Here is a 25156-nt window from a genome sequence, read left to right as displayed (position 1 = left end):
AGGGACACCCCGAGCCATGAAATGATCTGTCCAAAGTCAAACAATCAGAGTTGTGAAGGCAGAGCATAACCAGACTTTTTTTTTAAGATTTTACTTATTTGACAGAGAGAGAGAGATCACAAGCAGGCAGAGAGGAAGGCAGAGAGAGGGGGAAGCAGGATCCCCACTGAGCAGAGAGCCCAATGCGGGGCTCGATCCCAGGACCCTGGGATCATGACCTGAGCTGAGCGGAGGCTTTAACCCACTGAGCCACCCAGGCGCCCCCATAACCAGACTTTCTAAGGGGAAACCCAGTGCTTTTTCCAGGGCGCCGCTCACAGTCAGTCCGTACGCAGCAAGGGTGGGACACAGAGTCAGGAACCGGGGGACACTCCCGTAAATAAGCAGGTACCAACACGCAGACTTACACAGCGGCCGAGTGGGACTCTCCCCGCATGCTTCCTACTCCGTTTTCTGCCTCGGCAGAGGGTCAGGATGCCCTGGGAGACCTGGACCCCACCCCCCCGCTAAGCAGCGGGGAATGTTCTGCACCTGTGCGTGTCTCCTTGCTCGGCCTCGTCAGCCCTGCCCTGCTCATGTGCTTTCCCCTTAGCTTTCCACGGAGGCCACATTCTTTTGACTGCTTATATCCTCCCTTCTCAACCCAAATCTAATTTTTACTTTTCATTTCTTCCCCTTGTTACTTCCTTGTGTTCGCACACCCCTCTACCCTTTGTACACGGAGGTGCTCGGCACCGTGACTGCTCTGTCTCTTGCCCGACCGTCTTCACACCTTCCACGACGACCACGTCCACGAAGTGAGGTTCTCTGCTGCAGCCAGAATCCGACACGAGCGCATCGCTGGACAACGGAACGCGCACACCACACTTCCCCCGCAACCCCATTTGAGTGTAACTACTCGGAATATGGACAGTAGTTCCCCTTTAAACACTAGACTCGACCTCTAATTACAGCTCCAGATAGTAAATGTTTTCAGCTTTGTGGGACTTCGTGGATCCTTGTCGAGCTTCTCAATCCTCACTGCAGCCTAAGAGCACCCACAGACAATATGCAGATGGACACCTAGGTCTGTGCTCCAATACAACTTGACCTACAAAAACATTTGGAAAATGGGATTTTGTCCATAAGCCATCATTGATGGTCCACCCCTGATCTAGACGCTGAAGAATTATGGAATCCCTTATTCATACTTGTATCTTAATAGTGTCCTCCAGAAAACGGGCATTAGATATATATACGTTTAATGCAAAAATCAGTAGGTTTATTGAACGAATTCTACCATCATCCTTTTATACATCTGCCAACACTCCCCTTCATTTATTCTTTCCCTACTTGAAACTAAACTAACCTCATTCTCCTCGGACCTGAGATACAGTGACTACATCTGTGGCTCTCAAACACCAGGTGTAGCAGAATCACCTGGCTGTTGGGGGCGGGGAGGAGTCATGCTAGATGTTGCTGGACCCCATGCCAGAGTTTTCTAATTCAGTAGTGCTGAAGGGGGCCCATGATTTGCATTTCTACCACGCCGGCAGGTGATGCTTTTACCACTGCTCTGGAAACCACACATTTGAGAACCATCGAGTTATACTGACATTGGTGGTAAAGGGAGTAAACTCTGCTTAGTCTCTCCGAAGACGACAGCTGTAACATACTTCGCTTATCGCATCTGCAAATGATGCCGCGTCTTGGGTAACAGGTGTTGCTCTCCAAACCTCTGAAGTGTGCCACTGTCCAGACAAGTGTCCCAAAGCCAGCTGTCTGGACCCCAGGCTGTTCTTATTTGCAAGGGTCCTACCAACCCCTGATGGTATACCTGCTTGTTAGCCGGAACCTACCCTACCCGGAGCAGGGGGCATACAAGTCATCCTGCCTGCGGTCCCCAGCCCCGAAGATGAGGTGGTGACAGTGTGTCGCTGTGACAGATAGGGTAGCTGATGCTTCTGTTTAGGTGTGTTCATGGTGTCATGTCTCTGAGCCCTGATCTCTCCCTGGAGTGGCATGGAAATCATACTGATGGGTTTCTTTCCCCCCCTTTTTTCTTTTTCTTTTTTAAAAATTTATTTATTTTTTTCAGCGTAACAGTGTTCATTGTTTTTGCACAACACCCAGTGCTCCATGCAATACGTGCCCTCCCTATTACCCACCACCTGGTTCCCCCAACCTCCCACCCCCGCCCCTTCAAAACCCTCAGGTTGTTTTTCAGAGTCCATAGTCTCTCATGGTTCGCCTCCCCTTCCAATTTTTTTTTTTATAAACATATAATGTATTTTTATCCCCAGGGGTACAGGTCTGTGAATTGCCATCCCCCCCTTTTTTCTAAACAGGGAATGCTACCTTTTGAAATTTTACAAATCCTTCAAGGGCCAGTTCAAGGATGTTAAGAAAAAGATGTAGAGCAATTCCTGACTGCCAAAACAGAAAGCAAGAGGACAGGAGTGACCCTTATGAAATACACTGAGCTGGCTGCAACCACTTTCTGTGACATGAAAGAAATCCCACCCGTAACACAAAGTAATTCCTCCAAAACAGCTGAGTCGGCGGGGCTACTGAGAAGGTATTTCATAAACAGATAAATAGATAGTATTTATATTTTTTCTTAGCTTGCAAAAAACTGCTGGTAGAGGTTCAGCTAACAAATCACAAACTGTTCTAACACCAGATAAAATCCAGCCAGATAAAAGCCACAGTCCTTTTTATTGGGGGGAAATGGATGCTTATAGATAATAGTATAAACGGTTATAGATACGCAGAAAATTCCTGTATTTCACCTGAGCTGATAAAACTAAAATACAAATGATCAATTCTCTTACTAAATATAGATATCACACCAATGAATTTCAACACTTTCTCCACAGGTTTTTAAGAAAGGAGGTTCTTCTGTAGTGCTAGAGTGATTGGCAAGACCGGGGGGAGGGTCTGGGACTTCACCCCGCTCGCAAGCTCCCATGTTAGTACGCCGCAGTGTTGTGGCTGCTGGCAGAAGACACGAGACTCCTGGGTCAGAGACAAAGGACTGCGTGATTCGGAGCTCAGGCAGAAAGAAGTATGGACACGATGATCATATCAGTTCCCCTGCTCCCCAACAACTATGGGATGAGGCGGATGAAAAGCTAGGTGCTACAAGTAAGTGGTTCTGAACTACCTACAGGGGAGGACCCTGAACTTAGGGAACCCAGATCTTTCAAAAGGAGCTGCAAGCAAACGTCCTTTTGTCCTGAAGGGTGATACTGTCTTTATTATGCTGGATAATAAGCAGATTTCTCTATGACCTCCTTGAAAAGGTCGTCCAGAACAAGAGGGTAGTAGGCGGCTCCCTCACAACGTGCAGAAACGCAAGAGAACCCTGGAGAACTGTCTCCCTATAGCAGTGACGCATTTTCTGACTAATCACAAGCGTGATCTTGGTCATTTCCTTCCCTATGCCATCAGTGGGCTCAGATGTTGGTAGTCTTTTGATATTTCCATTCTGCGTGCAAAATACACAGACAATAAAGCAAAGCAAAGGAGAAAAACCTTTAAAAAAATTCTACCTTGGGTTGGGCATCTGTGACTCATAGTGAAGGGAATCCTAGCCCCTTAAATGTGGGTAAAGGAAGGTTCTCTAAGGGGCCCACGCCACCTTTTACAAATGCTAGCTCAAGATAAATCAGCTACAAAAATAGAGAAACCAAACCAAAACAAAACAAGAACAAGTCCTGTTAAATAAATTCTTCTACCTAACCTGGAACTATAGTTCCCATGGGCTGGCTCATTTCAATTGGCTGCACATACTCAGTTCTGGGAAGCCATAATTAGTTAGCTATAGAGTTAGAAGGTATGGCAGTGATTGGCCAGTTTTCTATTTTCCAATGATAGTACAAACAATTTAAAAAATGGACCCAGAGTAAGACTTTGAAAATGAGCTTGGCTGTCATACTGCAACCATGTTCAATGATATACGAGTGTTTTCCAGAATCCAGCAGAGCTGTATTCTTTAAGTTCGTAGAAACATACTCACATTGTTACCATTTCTGTAGACAGGGCTATGATTCTTTCCTTCTGCTCTCAGTGAGTTATATTTTACCATACCTCACCTATCATCTCAGACTTTGGAGGCCTGACCCTCTAACCAAATCAGACCCATAAACACCAAAAGTATACACCAAGGGAAGACCCATGAACGTCCATGAACATCTCAGTTCAGCTGTTGGTGGCATCTCCAGAAGCCACCCTCTCCTCACTCCACCCTGCCACCTGACTCCTGACTCAACGCCAGTGTCTCTCACAAAGAAGGAAATAACAGCAACTATGGAAACAAATAAATAAGGCAGCAAAATCTGAAAACAGATTCATACCAAGAACCCAGTTGTATAGGAACTTATAGGATCAGAAGCTAATTAGTCAACTCCAAACACAAATTAATGTGTTCCAAATTTCTATGGGAAGAGCTGACAAGTACTGTCTGGAAAGTCTTGCATATCCCAAGCACAAGATAGTTCTACAAACCTGAAAAAACAGTGGTGAGACCCTTCTTCTTTGTTCTTGAACAGTCTAACAGCTTTCATTGAATTTCCCAAGGTTAATGATTTTTAGAGATACTGCTTAATCATAGTATGTTTTCCAAATAAAATATTGTGTGTCTGTCTTTTGAGTTCATCTAAATTTGAGTTGTGTGTCTAAATTTGAGTTAATCTTCAAATCTTTCTTAGTTAACGTGCTCCAAGGAAAGCAAATCTTTCTTTTGATAAAATAAAGGGATCACACAGTTTCCACTTAGAAGGCTGCAGTAAATCTATGCTTTCTACTGAACAAGTAACTGGCCATTTGCATGGGTCAGAGTCAAGGTAGGGAAACAGGGCCCATGTCACTAGATCAGCTACAGGACTTTAGTACTGAGATCTAGTGACCAAGGTGGTAGAAGCACCACAGGGGAGGAAGCCACCCCCAGATCAGCAGCGCCGGGGCTCTGACCACTGGCAGAAAGAAGTATGGGAGGATGGAGGGAGGGACGCTGGGAGCATGAGAGAGGCAGCCACTGCCAGAAACGTTTCTTTTTTTTTATCTTTTAAAAATTTACTTATTTATTTGACACACACACACACACACACACACAGCATGTGAGAAAACACAAGCAGGGAGAGCAGCGGAGGGAGATGGAGAAGCAGGCTGCCTGCAGGGCTCGATCCTAGGACCCTGGGATTGTGACCTGCGCCAAAGGCAGACACTTAACTGACTGAGCCACCCACGTGCCCCCAGAAATGCTTCTTGAAGAGAAAGCAAAAAATATCCTGGCATCTTCTGCCTTCTCTCTGAACTCCCAGCTCCCACTAGGCCTCCCCTGGGCAAAGCCAGCCTGAAGCAAGGACAGGGAGGCTGGGAGCTGGCGTTTGCCACTGCCGGCCCAACAGCCCAGCACACCACAGAGAGGGGAAGGATGGGGGATCTGCTAATGAGCATGTTACATCTCTATCAAAGAGGACCTCACTCTTACCAAGTTATGACAGACGACCTTTCACCTAGATTCAATCTAAAGGCGTCTCACAGCCCTAAAGCTTCTGTCGTAGCCAGCAACAAACAGAGATCCCCGCTGGACGCTCTAACAGCTCCTCATCAGGTTAGATCACATCCTTTTGGAAGGAACAATTGATAGTTTTCAGTCTTATTATCCATTTCGAAACATCATTATTCATGTTCATGTTATAGCTTTCATTTTCTCCAAGCTAAAGCCTGACACACGGCATGATCGCCACATTCTCCACTTGGTTCTTAAGGTCAATCGGTGACTGAGCCATGCCCAAGCCTGTTCCCCTTGTGACCTGAGAGCGTTTTGCCTCCTACGCTCACTTTGTGTTATGTAACTCCAGAAGTTAGTTCCGTTATTTTGTATACAAAATAACTCTGCAACTTGTTAGAACACATACCACTTGTAGACTTTGCTAATTTAACAATGTCTGTCGTAACATCAGGTTACACTTAAACAGAATCTCAAAAGCTAATGAGTCTGTTACTGTGTTCACTAACAAGTTTGTTTTCTCTTAATAAGGTGTTAACAAAGAAAGAAAGTCAATATATTCCCATAAAAAGGAAACTATGTCAGTACTTGCCGAGAAGGACAGCTGCTGACTGTCCACACCATGACCACTGCCAAAGCCTTAAGGGAGGGCGTATGCCTCCTCAATGGCCCTGCGTGGGTCAATTACGAATGCATGCATTATATGCACAGAAACTCACACGCACGGCAGGTGTGCATGCACACGCCAAGCCCATTCTAAGCAGCAGAAAGTCTTCAATGTCAAGCCAGCAAGCACATGGCTCTCTAATGTCCCCACTGGCCAGGTCCACAGTATTTCTACTTTCATATCACTACAGCTATTGTTAAATTTCAAAAGTATTTTAGAATTTTTATCTTATTACCAAAGTTAAAAGTATATGGTAGGTCCATTTCCTGGGCTAATATATAATATGTAATACAAATAAAAATGTAATTCTAAAACAAAAAAGGCTCTGAAAACACAAAGTTTTCACTCTTTTTCTCTCTAAATACACCAGTAACTTCTTCTTTATGGCAAAAGCTGACATGATTGGCATGACATCATTTCCAGTCTGTATCTGCCCAACTCAGTGTCACTGTTCGTACTTTTCACTGCAAGATCATTGTCTGTTTCTTTAATGATAAGGTGTAGGTATACAGTCCTGGAGATATTCTAGAGTCAAAATGTATGAATTGTAAAATCTTTCTACAATCAAAAAGGTTTTTTTTTCTATTTATTTATTTATTTTCAGCATAACAGTATTCATTGTTTTTGCACCACACCCAGTGCTCCATGCAATACATGCCCTCCTTAATACCCACCACCTGGTTCCCCAACCTCCCACCCCCCACCCCTTCAAAACCCTGATGAACCATGAATCAAAAAGTTTTTAAATGTAAAACACTTCTGACCCCCATGGTAGTAGATAAGCAAGTGATTCTATACCTAAAATTGTCTTAAATTCTTACTGATCCTGCGGGACAATCCTTCAAGTACCAGACACCATTCTTCCCATTAATCACAGCAGTGGTGGTTTGGGCTCAGTCCACATGAGCAGCTTAAGCCTTCAGATATGTATATAAATAAACCCACGTGGACTTCCCACGTTTCCCATTGCTACTAGATATAAACAATTACACAGGTTTTAATGCCGCATGCCTTCAAGAAGTCTAACTTCAAAATCCAAGCTACAGATATCACCCTGCTTATCTTCCTCATCCACACCTGGATTGGGAGTCCTTCCATGTGCCTGACCAGAAGTTTATTCTACTGTAACATGCTCAGTCACCTAGTTATTGTTTTAGGAATAAACGGGGGGGGGGGGGGATGTTGAACATTGTTGAGCATTTCAAAGGATTCCTGATGAGTAAAGCGGAAGATCTGAAGTCATTCCAGATGCTTTTGAAATGCATGAGTTTATATAGAAGGCTTTGTTCAGACAAAAAAACAAAAACAGAACAATAAAAAATGGAACTCACAGATACAGAGAACAGACTGGCAGTTACCAGAGATGGGGGAGGGACATGATGGGGTCGCGTGGTGGGGGGGGGTGAAGTGGTACAAACTTACATTTATAAATAAACAAGCTGCAAAATTACCCCCTCCAGGTAACTGCTCAGACATGCTCAGATCTTTGTACCTCCCTTTCTCGTCCCTAGTCCGGGGTGCGCGGATGGTCAACTCAGTCAGAACACAACATTCCTCCACCGTAATGACAGAGAAAGAACCTGTCTGAGAACCAAGCCAGTGTTCAAAAGAGAACAGAAATAAGAGACAGAAAGACAGAGTTCCAGCAGTGGCCTTTGTGCCCTGGAGCCAGCTGTGCCTGTCATCCTGGTTACTTAAGTTAATATATCTTCGGTAAGTAATATCCATGCTTCCAGGGATTTTTTTCCCCCAATGTTTACCCATTTAAAATTTTTTAAAAAAAAGGGGGGGGGAGGAAAGAAAAAAGGAAAAAGAAACGAAAAGAAATAAAAAGTGCAATATTTTCTCCTGGCCCAGGCTCGACCAGTGTCTGAAGATCCACAGGTAAACAAAATCCCTAAAAGAATCCATAAGCTTGGAGGAGAAAGACACTTCAACAAACATTTGCACAAAATTAAAAAAAAAAAAAAGTGGAAAATGCCTACAGATGCCTGAGCCATGGGGATGAGAGAAGGATGACCAGCTTGTGGGGGAATGAGGTTTTGCTTTTGAAGGTGTGTGCACTGGGTCTTACAAGGTAAGAGTCTGGCAGGCAGAGAAGGTAGGGAAGTGAGCAGGGGAACATGGTGTGTAAGAACTCCTGCTGGGGGTTCAGACCTGCCGGAGAGCACCGAGCTTGGGCAGAGGCGTAACGGGAACTGTGGGATTCCTCGTGCATATAAGCATCGATCTGAGCCCATCATCCTCAGGCTGGTGCTGTGAAAGCCTGGAGTGTGTCAGTCTCCCTGCTGAAGAGGACAGAGGGGTGGCACAGAGAGTATGCATTAGGACTAGTTCTTCATCACCAACTTTGAAGGATCACCCTTTCAAAACAAGCTTTGATTTAACTTAGCAGTGCACAGAAACTTCCAAGACAAATTTCCACATTCGCTTTCAGACTGGAAAACAGGATTTTCTTTTTTCTTTATTATCTTGAGAAGGCTTTCACCCCAAGGGTTGTGCCCTAGACAAGGTATCACTGTGGAATTTTGACAACAAATGCTTTGACTATCATCGTCAGTGTTCCTCAACGTTTGTGCAATATTATCCTGCTCTCAGCATCCCTTAAAGGTCCTTGACTCCAACCTTTCTGGAATATAGGGGCTGTCATCCGTTGTATTTATTCCGTAGGGGATGGGCTCCCTCAATTTGAGCTGAGAGGCCCCTGACCGCCAAGAGACCCATCTTTTCAGAACATCTAACTTTCTCCCAGGAATTCCTGGCTGGTTCAGGAGAATCTGGTTAACGGTTTACACAGTACTGCAGACATTCTTTCTCCAGGTCTGGCATACCCTTGACTGGTGGTTGCTCACTTTCCTTTCATTTCCGTCATCATTCCAACCATGTTTGCGAACATAACTTCCCTCCAACCACAACAGTAGTTACTTATGTGGCATCATCGGCTCAGTGTACAAGATGAGTATATCTTCTCCTTAAATTTTGTAGCCTCACCAGACTATAAAAGACAATATTCATTATTCTGGCTGTTCTTTATTTCCTTTAGAAGCTAAAGGTCTCAGAGGCTCTCATAATGTGTCGGCTTGAAAGCACATAAAGGCATCACAGCCTTTGCTGGTTTCATTATTTAGGCAAAGCTCTCCAGCTTCTGTCCTCAGATAAATAAAATTAGATGTTATAATATTTTGTCGTTAACAGCATTTCCTTTTGTAATCCTCCACTGCTGGATACACAGCCGACCTCTAGGAGAGGACAAATAAACAAGTATCTGTTAGCTGGATATAATTTGCAAAAAACTGAGGGGACAGGTCATAATTTTGAAAATTTCCAGTGACTCACCATCCCTGGATGAGTTGTGTTCCCACTGATGTCTAGGCTCTCTCTAGAAATTGGCAGTTATTTTACATTTATTTCTAAATGTGAAAAAAACCCTCATTCTATTCAATAATGGCAAATAATGTGAAAGGACTGTCGAATCCTGTCATTTTTTCTGGTTGTATATGCTTCAGCTTGAGCGCACTGCCCTGAGCAAGGCCTTTGGAGCCCTTCCAATGTCAGCCTCACCATCCCCCCCCCCCACTCCCACTGCAGCCACAAACACCCTTTTCCTGCCCTAAAGGCTCTGTGCGTTCTATTGCCTTTGATTCCTTACACACAATTTCTCCCAACATGGACTTTCTCCTGCCTTCGCTCTCAAAAACCCTAAGCGTCCTTCACTTACAAGTCATTTGCCCTCAGAGCCTTCCTGATTGCCTAGGACTGGTGATTTCCAAGCTCCCCCTTGCTCCTATCCTGCTCTTACTGCCTGGGAAGTGCTTGTTCTATGATACCGACACCACCTGCTTTTCTAACAGACTCCCCAGAGGGCAAACAACCTGAAGGCATTTCATCCCACACCGGGGCCCAGGGCTGAGAACACAGCAGGTGTCAGAGCAGTCAAAAGACTCGAAGAGTCAGAAAGGGCAGTGGGGGGACTTCTGGGAAGGTCACAGAGTAGGAGAATCCTAAACTCAACTTGTCCCACAGATACAACACAGTAACACCCACATCCACCAGTACAAACAAACAACAAAGCAAAACAAAAAAGAACCTAAAGACTGGCAAAAAGACTCCCCACAGATAAATGTAGAGAGGAGGCCATACTGAAGAGGGTTTGGCAGATGAAGATGTGGTAGGGAGACAAATGGACCCCTGGGACTGTCTGGAGGACAGAAGGACACAGCAGGTGTGGAGAGGGGAAAAGAGCAGACCCTCACCCCTGGCAGCCCAGGCACAGAGGACCTGCGTGGGGAAGATAAATCCCTATAACATTTGGTTTTGAAAACCAGAGATGCCTGCTAATCCATGGGATGGAACTCCTAAAACTTTAAAAACCAGTGGGTGTGGCTCTGAGCAAGCTAGGAGGGCAGAGTCCCTGCCCTTAAAGAGACGAGACAACACACACACACACACACACACACACACACACACACACACACAGCCCTGCTGTGGTACAGCATCGAAGCAGCCTTTTGGAAAACTCCTGGGGATATGGGACGGAGATTTATTTACTAGTCTCAAAGCAGCTGCTGGAGTGCAGGGATCTCTGGGATCTTTGCTCTGAGAACAAAGGAGCACCACTTCCTTCCCCTGCCGACCAGCCTAGATACACGGACACCCGCCAGAAGGAGCGCAGGGCTAATACTCTCCACCTAGCCTGCTAACAGAATGCCCCATCCCCGTGTGCTTCTGCAGATCTACCCCCTCCAACCCAGCCTGCCTTGGCAAGAATTTTCTCAGGCAGCTCCAGGTCCTCTCCTGCAGCAGACCAGATGGACCCTGCGGGAATCACAAGCCCCGCCCCCAGGTTCTTCTGTGGATCCGCCCCCTCCACTATCCCTTCTTTTGGGAGAGCCCATCCAAAGCAGAGTCACAAGCCAGGCAGTGTGCAAGCAGCACCAAAGGGGCCAGCACAGCTCCAAAGTGACTTCTGCCCCAGGGAGGGCTGGGAGGGTAGATCATCATACAGACCACTCCAATTGAGTCCCCACCAGTGGGGTGGCAGCAGACGTCAGGTCTGACCACAGGCCCTGCCCCCCAGGGGGGGCTTCTCGGGAGACAACACAAGGAGAGCACCATGTAGTTCGGTGTTACTGCACCTCTGGTAAATGCGTGGTCTGACTCAACTCAAGGAGACTGGATGACAAACAACACAGGTACTAAGCTTTTCCCACAACAGGCTAACAGAGCCATCGCAGACAGCAGGACTAAAGGAGAACATGCTCAGCCACAACGGCAGGGCACACACGACACATGCAGGAGACACCCCTGAAATGCCAGGTGACCTCTGCTGCATAAGGCCACCACTTTCCAGAGCACCTTAGCTTTCCTAACACATTGAAACAGACTCTGAAAATCAGACAAAATGAGGAGACAGAGGAATACGTCCCAAGTGAAAGAAGAGAACAAAATCACGAGACAGCTTAGGCAAAATGGAGATAAATCATACACTTGACAGAGAATTTAAAGTGATGGTCATAAAGATACTCACTGGAATTGAGAAAACAGTGGGGGACCTCAGTGAGACCCTCCACAAAGAGATAGAAAACATACAACAGAACCAGTCAGAGATGAAGAACTCAATAACTGAAATTTAGAATAAGCTATGGAATAAGCAGTAGACCAGCGGATGCGGAATCAGTGATCTGGAGTGCAGAGTAATGGGAAGTAATCCAGTTGAAAAAAAGAGAGAAAAAATAACAAATGAAACTGAATCCAGGAAGCTCAGCAACACCATCAAGTGTGATAACATCAGCGTAATGGGGATCCCAGAAAGTGAGGAAGGAAGGGGGGTGTAGAAAATTTATTCGAAGAAATAAGAGTTGAAAACTTCCCAAATCTGGGAAAGAGCACAGAAATCCAGATTCTGGAGGCACAGATGGCTCCTAACAGAATCGGCACAAGGAGGTCCACATGAAGACACGTGGTAGTTAGAATGGCAAAAAGTACTCATAAAAAGAGAATTTTAAGAGCATCAAGAGAAAACAGACACCAAGGGAAGCCCCATAAGGCATTCATCTGGATTTTTCAGCAGAAATACCATAGGCCAGAGGATGGTGGCAAGATATATTCAAAATGCTGAAAGGGAAAACAACAACAAACAGACAAACACAACAACAAATCTGCAACCAAGAAGATTCTACCCAGCAAGGCTATCATTCAGAATATAAGGAGAGAGAACGAGTTTCCCAAACAAAGGCAGAGAAATTCATCACCACTGAACCAGCCCTACAAGAAATGTTAAAGGGGACTCTCTGAGTGGGAAAGAAAAACTGTAAGTAGAAATAGGAAAAGTAGGAAGCATAAAAGCAGTAAAATTAAGTATATCTATAAAGATCTGTCAAGGGACTCACAAAATAAAAGGATGTAAAGTATGACACCATATGTATAAAATATGGTGGGTGGGGGAGGAAAGAATGGGTTCAAACTTAAACGACCATGAACTTAATATAGACGGCTATATGCCTAAGATGTTATATATAAACCTAAAGGTAACTGCAAATCAAAAACTGGTAATAGATATGCAAATAATAAAGAGAAAGGAAATGAGTAGATCAGCAGAGAAAGCCAGCAAACTGTGAGAGAAGAAAGAGAAGAAATGATCAAAGAACTACAAAAACAAACATAACACAAATAACAAAATGACAATATATATACATATCTGTCAATAATTACTTTTTTAAGCAATCAAGAGAGGTAGGATGATGGAATGACTAAAAAAGCAAGACCCATCAATTTGCTGCCTTCAGGAGATTCATTTTATTATTATTTTTTCTATAAGACACTCATTGAGTGTCTTATAGCTGCAGATTGAAAGTGAAGGGATGGAAAAGCATTTATCATAGAAATGGAAGTGAAAAGAAAGCCGGGATAGTAATACTTGTATGGAACATAACATACTTTAAAGAAAAGGCTTTAACAAGAGAAAAGGACGCGATGTAATCATAAAGGGAAAAATCCAACAAGAAGATATAACGATTGTATTTATGTACCCAACACAGAAGGACCCAAGCACATACAGCAGCTGATAACAAACATAAAGGATGTAATCACTAGTAATCCAGCCAGAGTGGGGCACTCCACTTACATTAACGGACAGATCATGCAAGCAGAATGTCAACAAGGAAAACAGTGATTTTTTATGACACACTGGACCAGATGGACCTAACAGGTATATTCAGACCATTCCATCCCAAAACAGTGGAATATATATTCTTTTCAAATATACATGACACATTCTCCAGAACAGATCAAATGTTAGGCCATAAAACAAGTCTCAACAAATTCAAAAGAACGGAAATTATCTCGTGCGTTTTTTTTCTGACCACAATGCTGTGAAACTAGAAATCAACTACAAGAAAAAGAAAATCTGGAAAGAACACAAATACATGAAGGCTGAATAACATGCTACTAAATAAGGAATGGCTTAACCTCTTTCCTTCAAAGAGGAAATCAAAAAACCCATGGAGACAAACAAAAAGGAAAACACAACAGTCCAAAATGTTTGGGATGCAGCAGAAGATGTTCTAAAAGGGAGGTCAGAGCAATATAGGCCTACCTCAAGGAGTGAGAAAATCTCAAAAAAACCCGACCTAATCTTACACCTAAAGGAGATACAAAAAGAAGAAGATTCCAAAACCCATGGAAGGAAGGAAATAATAAAGATTAGAGCATAAATAAGTAAAATATAAACTATATAACAATACAGCAGAGCAATGAAATCAGGACCTCTTTCTTTGAAAAGATCAACCAACTGATAAATCTTTAGCCACACTCATCAGAAAAGAGAGAAAGAGAGAGACAGAAGATTCCAATACACAAAGTCAAAAATGGAAGATTAGAAATAAAAACCAATACCACAGAAATATGAAGGTTTGTAAGAGAATATTATGAAAAATTATATGCCAACAAACTGGACAACAAACCTAGAAGAAATGAGTAAGTTCCTAGAAACATAATCTCCCCAAAATGAATCAAGATAAAATAGAAAATTTGAACAGACCAATTACCAGAAATGAAATAAAATCAGTAATTAAAAAAAACTCACAAAAAACAAAAATCTGGAACCAGATGGCTTCACAGGTGAATTCTAACAAACTTTTATTTTATTTTACTTTACTTTTTAAAGATCTCATTTATTTATTTGACACAGAGAGAGAGCACAAGCAGGGGGAGAGGCAGAGGGAGAAGCAGACTCCCCACTGAGAAGGTAGCCTGATGTGGGGCATGTGGGACTCAATTGCAAGACTCTGGGATCATGACCTCAGTCGAAGGCAGATGGTTAACCAATTGAGCTACCCAGGTGCCCTTCTACCAAACATTTATTTATTTATTTATTTATTTATTTTATTTTTAAGATTTTATTTATTTATTTGAGAGAGACACAGTGAGAGAGGAAACACAAGCAGTGGAGAGGGAGAGGGAGAAGCAGGCTTCTGGCCAAGCAGGGAGCCTAATGAGGGGCTCGATCCCAGGACCCTGGAATCATGACCTAAGCCAGAGGCAGACACTGAATAACTGAGTCACTCAGGCACCCCTCTACCAAACATTTAAAGAAGACTTAATACCTATTCTCATAGAATGAAGTTTCCAAATTCATTCTATGAGGCCAGCATGACCCTGATACCAAAACCAGATAAAGACACAACAGGAAAGAGAACTACAGGCCAATATCTCTGATGAACACAGATATAAGAATCCTCAACAAAATATTAGCATACCAAACCCAACAATACGTTAAAAAAATCATTCACCATTATCAAGCAGATTTTATTCCTGGGTTGCCAGGGTGGTACAATATTTGCATATCAATCAACATGATACATCACATCAAGAGAAAGGATAAAAACCATATGATCATTTCAACAGATGTTGTACAAAGCATTTGACAAAGCATTATAACCAAAAACCCGTAACAAAGTAGGTTTAGAGGGAAGATACCTAAACATAAAAAGGCCATACGTGAAATACCCATAGCTAACATCATACTCAATGGTGAAAAACTGAGAGCTTTTCTCATAAGGTCAGGAACAAGACAAGGACATCCATTCTCACCACTTTTGTTCAATATAGTATTGGAAATCCTAGCCATAACAATCAGACAGCAAAAAGAATGGATAAGGAAGAAGTAAAACTTTCATAGTACTTGCAGATAGCATGATACTTAGGTAATATGATATAGAGAAAACCCTAAAGACTCCACCAAAATACTACCAGCACTGATAACTGAATTCAGTAAGGTCACAGGATACAAAATCAATAAACAGAAATCCATTGCATTTCTATACACTAATAATGAAGTAGCAGAAACAGAAATTAAGAAAATAATTCAATTTACAATTATAGCAAAATTAATAAAATATCCAGGAATAAACCTAACCAAGGAGGGGAAAGATTCTTACTGTGAAAACTGTTAAACACTGATGAAAGAATTTGAAGATGACACAAACAAATGGAAAGATATTCCATGTCCTTGAATTAGAAGAACAAACATTGTTGAAATGTCCATACTACCCAAAACAATCCATAGATTTAATACAATCCTATCAAAATACTGACAGGATTTTTCACAGAACTAGAATAATCTTAAAATTTATATGGAACCACAAAAGACCCCAAATAGCCAAAGCAATCTTGAAAAAGAACAAAACTGGAGGTATCACAACCCCAGATATCAAGATATACTAGAAAGCAGTGGTAATCAAAACAGTGTGGTACTGACACAAAAACAGACACACAGATTAAAGTAACAGAATAGAGAGCCCAGAAATAAACCCATAATTGTATGGTCAATTACCTTCGGCAAAGGAGGCAAGAAGATGCAATGGGAAAAAGACAGTCTCTTCAACAAATGGTGTTGGGAAAATTGGACAGATATATGCAAGAGTGAAACTGGACCACTTCTTACACTATACACAAAAATGAACTCAAAATGGAATAAAGATCTAAATGTGACACCAGAAATCATAAAAATCCTGCAAGAGAGCACAGACAGTAATTTCTCTGACACCAGCTATAGCACCATTTTTCTAGATGTGTCTCCTGAGGCAAGGGAAACAAAAGCAAAAGTAAACTATTGGGACTTCATCAAAATAAAACTCTGCTCAGCAAAGGAAGCAGTCAACCAAGCCAGAAGGCAACCTACTGAAGGGAGACGATATCTGCAAGCAACGCATCTGATAAAGGGTTAGTATACAAAATATATAAAGAACGTAAACAACACAACATGAAAACCCACCAAATAATCCAGTGTAAAAATGAGCAAAAGACATGAATGCACATTTCTCCAGAGAAGACCCACAGATGAGCAACAGAAACCTGAAAAGATGTTCATCATCACTTACCATCCGGGAAATGCAAATCAAAACCACAATGAGATCATCACCTCACACCTGTCAGAATGGCTAAAATCAACCACCCAAGAACCAACAAGTGTTGGTGAGTAGGTGGAGAAAAAGGAACCCGGGTGTGCCGTGGGTGGGAATGCAAATGGGTGCAGCCACTGTGGAAAACAGTACAGGGGATCCTCAAAATGTTAAAAATAGAATTACCATTAGATCCAGTAATGGGTGTCTACCCAAAGATGAAAACACTAATTCCAAAAAACTATACGCACCCTTATGTGTACTGCAGTGTTATTTCCAGTAGGCAAGACACAGAAGCAGTCTAAATGTCCACCAATAGATGAATGGATAAAGAAGATGTGGTATATATATGTACATACATTTAGGTATATATGTGGTGTGTGCATATATATATGTATATATGAATATTGTTCAGGCATAAAAAGAATGACCTCTTGCCATTTGCAACAGCATGGATGGAACTAAACAGTGTCATAACGTTCAATGGAATGTTAGTCAGAGAAAGGCAAAGACAATATGATTTCACTCATATGTGGAATTTAATAAACAAAATAGAGAAACAAAGAAAAAAACAGAAAAAACTCCAGAGAACACACTGATGGTCACCGGAGAGAAGGCGGGTTGGGGGGTTGGGTGAAATGGGGGTGGGGGGTTAAGAGGATACTTATCAGGACACGCACTGAGTCATGGGCAGAATTCTCCACTGTATTGTTCATCGGAGACTGATATACTGCGTGTTAAATGCACTGGAATTGAAATTAGAAAAATAAAAGGGAAAGTGGAAAGGACCCTCCCTGGTACGAGGACATGCCCAGGGGAAACTGACAGGAAACGCTGCATCTCGGCCTTTTCTGTTCCTGGGAGTGAAGCGTTCTTTCCTCTACCTTCGGCTGCTCGGCACCTTCCTCTTAACCTTTGTTGCTGTTGCCGTTCGTGCTTCTCTGCTGCCAAGCTGGAAAGCAGGCCCCACTCCCTGGATCAAGTCCTGGCAGATGATGCTGTCACTTCTCTCCAGCAGCCAGAGGCTGGGAAATGCAACTCAGCGTTAAAGTGTCCGGTCTGGGCATGGAAAGTGAAAGAGAAACATACCTTTCGGTAGCAGTAATTCACAAAATGATAATATAACTTGGTTTCGGCTACAGGCAAAGAGAAATACTGAACAATAAAAAAAAAAAAAAAATCCTAGCTTTAAAACATCTGAAATGACTTTAGACTTGAAATCTAAACTTTTTCTCCTCAAAAGTCCTTGTTTCTTTGGCAAGTAGAATTTAAAGCTTCTTTTTATTCCCGTTTTCTTTATTGCAGGCAGCGCACACAACTATAAACACTCGGCTCGGGCCCAATCCAGGCAAAGGCAAGTGCTTTATGTGCTTTAATGTTTTCTCACATTCTCTTTGTTTATTTTATTTCCTTATTAGAAAAGGAGGAAAATAAAGCACAATTTGTAAATTTACGTATGAACTGTGCATATCCAGGAAAACTAAGATGAATAGAATTAGGAAACAAATGGTAACAAGGAGTTGGTTGTCTCTTGTTTTGTTCTGTGATCGTATTTATTTGTTTATTTATGTGAGAGTGAAAGAGAGAGAATGGGGGAGAGAGTGAGCGAGAACCCAAGGAGGGGTTGGGACAGAGGGAGAGGGAGAAGCGGCGAGACTCTCCACGGAGCAGGAAGCCTGACGCAGGACTCGATCCCAGGACCCCAGGACGATGACTTGAGCTGAAGGAAGATGCTTCACCGACTTAGCCACCCAGCTTTCCCAGGAGTGTTTTGTTTTGTTTTGTTTTCTTATGAAGACAGTTTTTACAAGAATTCTAGGTTCACAGCAAAACTGAGGGCACGGTATGGAGATAACTCATACCCTCCCACGCCGCATACACACAGGCTCCCCTGTTCTCAACATCCCCCACCAGAGTGGGACAGTTGTCACAGCTGATGAACCGACAGTTGCACGTCACCACCCGGCCTGTACTTCACAGCACTGTGAGCTCTTGGTATCTTATACTCTGTATCCAAGCTATAGGTTTGGACAAATGTACAATGACATATGACATAGATATATACTCATATATACATGCATACATACATATACACACACATATATGTGGTATCATTATATATTTATATATCAGAGAGGTTTTGACTGTCCTAAAAATCCTCAGTGTTCTAGCAGTTCATCCCTCCACATATCCTCTGGCAATCATTGATCTTTTTAAGGTGTCCCCAGTTTGCCTTTTCCAGAAAGCCACAGAGTTGGAATCATACAGTATGTAGGCTTCTCAGATTGGCTTCTTTTACTTAGAAACATGCATTTAAATTTCCTCCATGTCTTTTCATGGCTTGATAGCTCACTTATTTTTAGCCCTGAATAATATTCTAGTGTCTGGATGTGACACAGTTTATCAATCCATTCATCTACTGAGGATATCTTAGTTGCTTCTGCATTTGGGAATTATGAATAATTATTCTGTTATGAATAAAGCTGCTATAAACAATCATGAATAAGGTTATTATAAAACTCAAAAAAGGAGGGGTTTTTGCTGATTATTTTAGATTCTCTGCATAGATTATCATGCTATCTCTGAGCAAAGATGGTTTTATTTCTTCTTTTTTAATCTGTATACCTTTATTTACTTTTCCTGCCTGACTGCATTAACAAGCTCTTCCAGTATGATTTTAAAAAGGGATTTTGCAGGGGGGCATCCTTGGCTTGTACCTGATTTTAGTGGGAAAGCTTCTAGTTTCTCACCATTAAGTATAACACTAAGTATTTTTTTCCATGTCAGCACAGCCAATTACAAATAAAAAAATAAAAACCCAACTAGCCATTCTATTTATGGAATATATATAGACAGGTGTGTGCATGTATATCTTATAAATAAATACACACACACACACACACACGTGTGTGTGTGTGTGTGTGTGTGTGTGTGTGTATACACATATACTATATATACCAATGCCTGGTCAGTCTGAGAGTGAAATAGATTAATACCCTGTCTATCTTTCATAGTAACTGAAATAATAAGGGAGGAACATCAAACCTTTTGAAGCATGACTGCCACTAAGATAACATAGTTAGCCATCTATCCCAATTTTTTTTTTTTTGAGACATGTATGTGATGTTGGAAGGACAAAGACAGAGGACAATTTCATCCCTGAGACTACATAATCTGGTGGAAAAGAGACATGTAAAAAAAGCGAAAGACATAAGCAAGCAAATGAAACAGAGATTATGAAGAAATGATAGTGTGGACAGCTTTTCTTAATCAGGACTGTCAGTACAAAACGTAAACCATCCTCAGAGATGGCACCTGTGAATGTTTGTGTGTGAGGGCAAGTCTCCCAGGCAGTTACATGCCACCCCTAGGAGGGACCAAGCAGAGCTCCCCCACACCCCTCGACCCCCAGATGCTGCCATTGCTCGCTGCGAGCTGTGGGAGCGGTCAGTTATGCCTGTAGGAAGAATTTATTTTCTTTCATCTGAAGAAAATTCTTAAGGAAATATAACTAGGACACAATGAAGTGTTTCAATCAGATTTAGATGTAATTTGAGAATATATTTTAAGAATTTTAAAATTTAATTAAGAACTGAAAGGTAAATAAACAAGCAAACAACAACAAAAAAACCACATATTGTCCAAGACCAAAGGGAGAGAAGACCTATTAATAAATTGGGCAGCAGGAGGGAAAAGACCACAGCCATGAATGTGAATGAGGACATCAATACGTAAATCATAAACAGAGAAAAAAGAGAGAGAAATCAAAAACAACATAAAAGAGTTTCTGTGAGCTACAGTAAATTGTTAACTACCCAAATAAATGCAAATCAGAATAATATAAAACAACATCCTAACTCCTATGAAGAAACTAGCATATGTTTAATTTAAAAGGCCAATAAAGCTACCAGGGAGTAAAACTATATACCAATTTACTCATGAATAATGATACAGAGCTTCAAAATAAATTTTTGACAAATTAAATCGAGCAATATATTAAAATATGAATGTACCTAGAACAGTTGTTTGCTTATTTATCAAATACGTATTATCATTTCTGTGCCAGATACTATTCTAGGTGGTAAGGATAAAGTAGCAAATAAAACAGTCATAGTACATACATTCTAGAATGGTGAAAAGACAACAAACAAGTGAAATGTGATACATTTCCAGGCAGTGGTGACTATAATAAGTAAGGTAACAGTAGGGTATTTCAAACTGCATGGATCACTCAACCTTAATAAATTCATCAATTTAATTCATGCCATTCGAAACTTAAAGGAGGTATGAGATTATGTCAGTGGTAAATCCAAACCACATAATCAAACTTAGAAGCCATTTTAAATAAAATCCTATGAAAATAAAAAAGGAAAATTCAGCTACATTAAATATGATAAAAGTCAGCTACCATAAATATGATAAAGTCATTTGTCAAAATAGTAATAATAATCAGGCACTAAATGAAAATGCTCACTAGTACTTGTATAATCCATGGCTGAATAAGAAAAGAAAATAGAATACATATCATCAACTTAAAAAAAAATGACAGATTTGTCCTTGTTTCCAGATGACATGATGGCATACCTAATAAGCCCAAGAGACTCAATTAAGAGTTATGAAAATTAATGAGAAATTTTTGCTAATTAGCTGGATACAACATATATAGTAAAAAATTATTTTTCCTCATATTAGCAAAGCCCAGCTTGAAATGGAAATAGAAAAAAATCTCTTTGCTAATGTTGACAAAAACTATAAAATAACTGGTATATTTATTCAGCAAGAAAGGTAAAGGACTTATTATGAGTATTTACAAGTGGAGAATTCAGTAAATGAAGAGGCCAAATACCTTGAAAGTAAGGGATCATTATCGATGACACACAAGTCCTAGTATTTACCTAAAATTTTGGCGCCAGTCATATGGGAATCCTAGGTGGAATTATTTTGGTGGGAGAGAGGGAGATTGAACACAAAGACTGTTGAAAAGAATCACATGAAAAATAAACATGAGAATTTACTTTATAGAATAATGAGAGTAAGGGGAACACTCTAGCATGTGCTACAATTATCACACCATTATAAGCATTCTATTCTATTCTATTCTATTCTATTCTATTCTAGTCAATGAAATATGGTATTCGCATACAAATCCATAAACAGGCCAGTGAAACAGAATCTAGAAATATCTGTAAGTACATATGGCATTTTCATTCAATGAAACAAGGATGCTCTATTTAATAAATTATGTGGGCACAACTAAATAGCCAATAGTGGGAGTGAATGAATGGACATCATTGCAGAAAAGATTCCCAATAAGTTAAATATCTAAATATGAAAACAAACAACAAAAAGTTTAATATAATAGTGAAAGAAAAACAACCTGGAAAATCATATCAATTGCAAGGGGAGTGGGGGGGGGCTTCTTTGGAGAGGTATCAACTGAGTAAGTCTTTCCTTACATAAAGGAAAATGCTCTGTATTTCAAAAATTTCTGCAATATAAAAGACAAAAATGTTTACACACTATCTTGTAGACAAATGGTTAATATACATACTCGTGAAAAAGACTTCTGCCATTTACTTTACAAAATAGCAAACTATCCAATTCAATACCAAACAACATGAGATGGTCCATCTAGGGAAGGAAAATGCAAAAGGCTAATAACGTGAAAAGATGCCTGACTTTATGAGTGGTCAGAAAAATGCAAATTAAGAGCAATGATGACCTGCCATTTCCAAAAGGGATTTCATCAAAAACGAAGGATCTGCGGCGCCTGGGTGGCTCAGTGGGTTAAAGCCTCTGCCTTCGGCTCAGGTCATGATCCCAGGGTCCTGGGATCGAGCCCCACGTCCGGCTCTCTGCTCCGCAGGGAGCCTGCTTCCTCTCTCTGCCTGCCACTCTGCCTAGTTGTGATTTCTCTCTGTCAAATAAATAAAATATTAAAAAAAAAAAACGAAGGATCTGCTGCAAGTGAATGAGTATTAAGTGAGATCATGTCAACAAGTGGGAGATGTCTCAGCCTTTTTGGGAAATCATCACAGCAGTTCGGACAAAAATGTTCAACATACATGTAGTTTTATTTGGTTATTCTGTCTCACAAAAATAATAGTACTAGGGTATAATAATTTATTTATGCATAAATAGTTTAGCATAGTTCTTTACTTTAGCATTGTTCGAAGGAAAAAAATGGAAACCACCAGAAATGGATTTACTTAATATTTATGTTATGGAATAGTATGCAGATATTAAAATGAATGTTTGATCTCTGCATGTGTTGATCTTAAAATTGTTCTAAGAACTGCCATTATGTGAGAAAAGTTATGATGAAATATAGCACTATTACCATTTTAAGAGAAATAGCTAAAACACAATAAAATACTCAGTCTGTTCAGCATCTGACTCTTGGTTTTGGCTCAGGTCATGATCTCAAGGTCATGAGATCCTTGGTCTCAACACTCAGCACAGAGTCTGTTTGAGATTCTTTCCCTCTGCCTCCTCCCCTTGTGCTTGTCCTCTCTCTCTCTCTCAAATAAACAAGTAAATCTTTTAAAAAAATAATAAAATTTTAAAGAATAAAATGAGTCCAGAAAAATTTTTAGAGGAATACACAGAAAAAAGTTCACATTAACCATCTTGGGATCTGGAAACTGGGAGAGAGGAGAAAACCATCTATTTTCTTTATTTCTTGTTTGAATTGTTACATAGGGCATGCACTCTTTTTAGATAAAGTATTCGAAATAAAGACAACTGACCCAAAAAGGCAATATCATCTCGTGGGCAGCAGCCTAGAGGAGTGCATTTTGGAAGTTGTTTTTGAGAGGCAGAAATTCCTGGGGGACCACGGCAGACCAGGCTGGAGCAGCAGCCAGAGGCTAGACCAGAAAGGGTGCTGCACCTCTGCAGGGAGGGTCAGCTGTAACTTAAGGGGGAAAAGTGGCCTGTGAATGACTTTAAGTTGGTGAGCGATGTTATAAGTTTGGAAATAACACATATAAGCCTAGTTCTAGAGACAAGAACACAATGCACAAACACCTTGGGACCCTCCTTTTGGAACCTGAGGTCCCCTGGTGCTGACTGGAGCATGGGCAATGACCAGTGCGCAGTTCAGTAAAAGACCTCTCCATGTCAAAAGCGAACACAAGCGGAATCCCAGTCTGCTAACCCAGACCAGTTACCTGACCTTCAGTAGAGATCTCAAGGAGTGTTTTCTGAAGCCAGCAATGTGTTCTTCACTTTAGACAACATTTATTTTCTTTCCAGCTAATTTGCCAAAATGTGGTCAACAGAATGAAAATAATAGTATAAATACGAGCGGTACCCTAAAGTTACGGAATTTTATTTGTGTCTTTAATTCCTTTTTTTTCCTGATTTATAGCTCCTCTCAATAAATGTATGTGTACTTGGTGTAAATAATATCCGTTTAATTATATGAAGGATAGCAGATTCTTAGAGAGCTAATCTTTCAATCTGTTATACACTTAAAAACTTATATTAATATATCTTACCATTTCAATACTTGTATGTTTACACAGTTAACACTACTATTTGGCATTAGAGAGTACATCTGAAGGGAAAATTATCAGTATGAAAAACAACCTCCCCTAGAATGTCTTCTGCCCACGATCTCATATATCAAGCATTAGCCTAGAGGAGATATTTATGGTTAGGTTATAAAATTTGCTGGGGGGGAAAAAGTTGTTTATAATGAACCTGGAGAAAGCATCTAAATCATGATGCTTCAACAGGAAGTCACGCTGAAAACAACCCAACCACAAAATGTGCCCCCTGACATTGTACTCATCTCAGCAGGTAGCTCACACCTGAAATGACCCATAAATCTAGACAACCTCGTCTAACTCTGCACACATAAAACAGTAGGCTTCAATTTAAGTTCATGAACGACAGCAAACACATGCAATGAAATATCTAGTAAACTGAGACCTATAGGCTACTATCACTATAACACGATGTGTTCTGTTTCATAGACCTATCCCATTCTATCTGTTGGTGCATTAAACTGCATGAAGTTACTCTAGTCATAGATATAGACCTAAGTCCTCATTAACTGTAGTGACTTTTGCAAAAAATTTATTTCTTCACTGCAGTGGAAGGCTAGGAAAACATTAATTTTATGTTACTCAGGGGTATAGACTATAACTTTCCACTTAGAACAGTAACTACAAAAACCAGGTGTCTGGGGTTCTGTTGCTAACTATCCTGGACTGCTAGAGGCTTTATCTAAGCCATTCAACCTAACGAGTTATAATTCATAATTCTGTGCAATGTCCCTGTGACTTTCTGCATTGGGGCCCAATGTCATGAACATAGTCTTTCAATCCCGGCCAGCTAGCTGGTATACCTCAAGGCATGGCAGTAGAGAACTGACGAGTGTTATTTTCATTATACTTTTCAGTGTAGTTGGGTCAGTCTACTCAGACCATGATGAGGTATATCAGGCAACTTCTGTTTGTTCTTTTGCTGCCATGGAATCTTCTTCCCACCTCCCACCCATATAAACCAGAAAAACATCAATTACTCAGGCTCACATTACTGAGAGAGATACCATTCTCAAACCAGAATATATGTAAGTAACCTTAC

The 25156-nt window shown here is 41.1% G+C and overlaps 1 protein-coding gene across 4 annotated transcripts in view; it reads right to left on the bottom strand.

Annotated features, from left to right (window-relative positions):
* Window positions 1-25156, bottom strand: part of PRKN (parkin RBR E3 ubiquitin protein ligase) — a 1331354-nt gene that overhangs the window by 575399 nt on the left and 730799 nt on the right. The gene's annotated exons all lie outside the window — the stretch shown is intronic.

The sequence above is a fragment of the Meles meles genome, chromosome 5 (assembly GCF_922984935.1).
Source record: "Meles meles chromosome 5, mMelMel3.1 paternal haplotype, whole genome shotgun sequence".
Lineage (NCBI taxonomy): Eukaryota > Metazoa > Chordata > Mammalia > Carnivora > Mustelidae > Meles > Meles meles.
The sequence above is the reverse complement of the archived record's forward strand: the minus strand, read 5'-3'. Positions and strand labels throughout refer to the sequence as shown.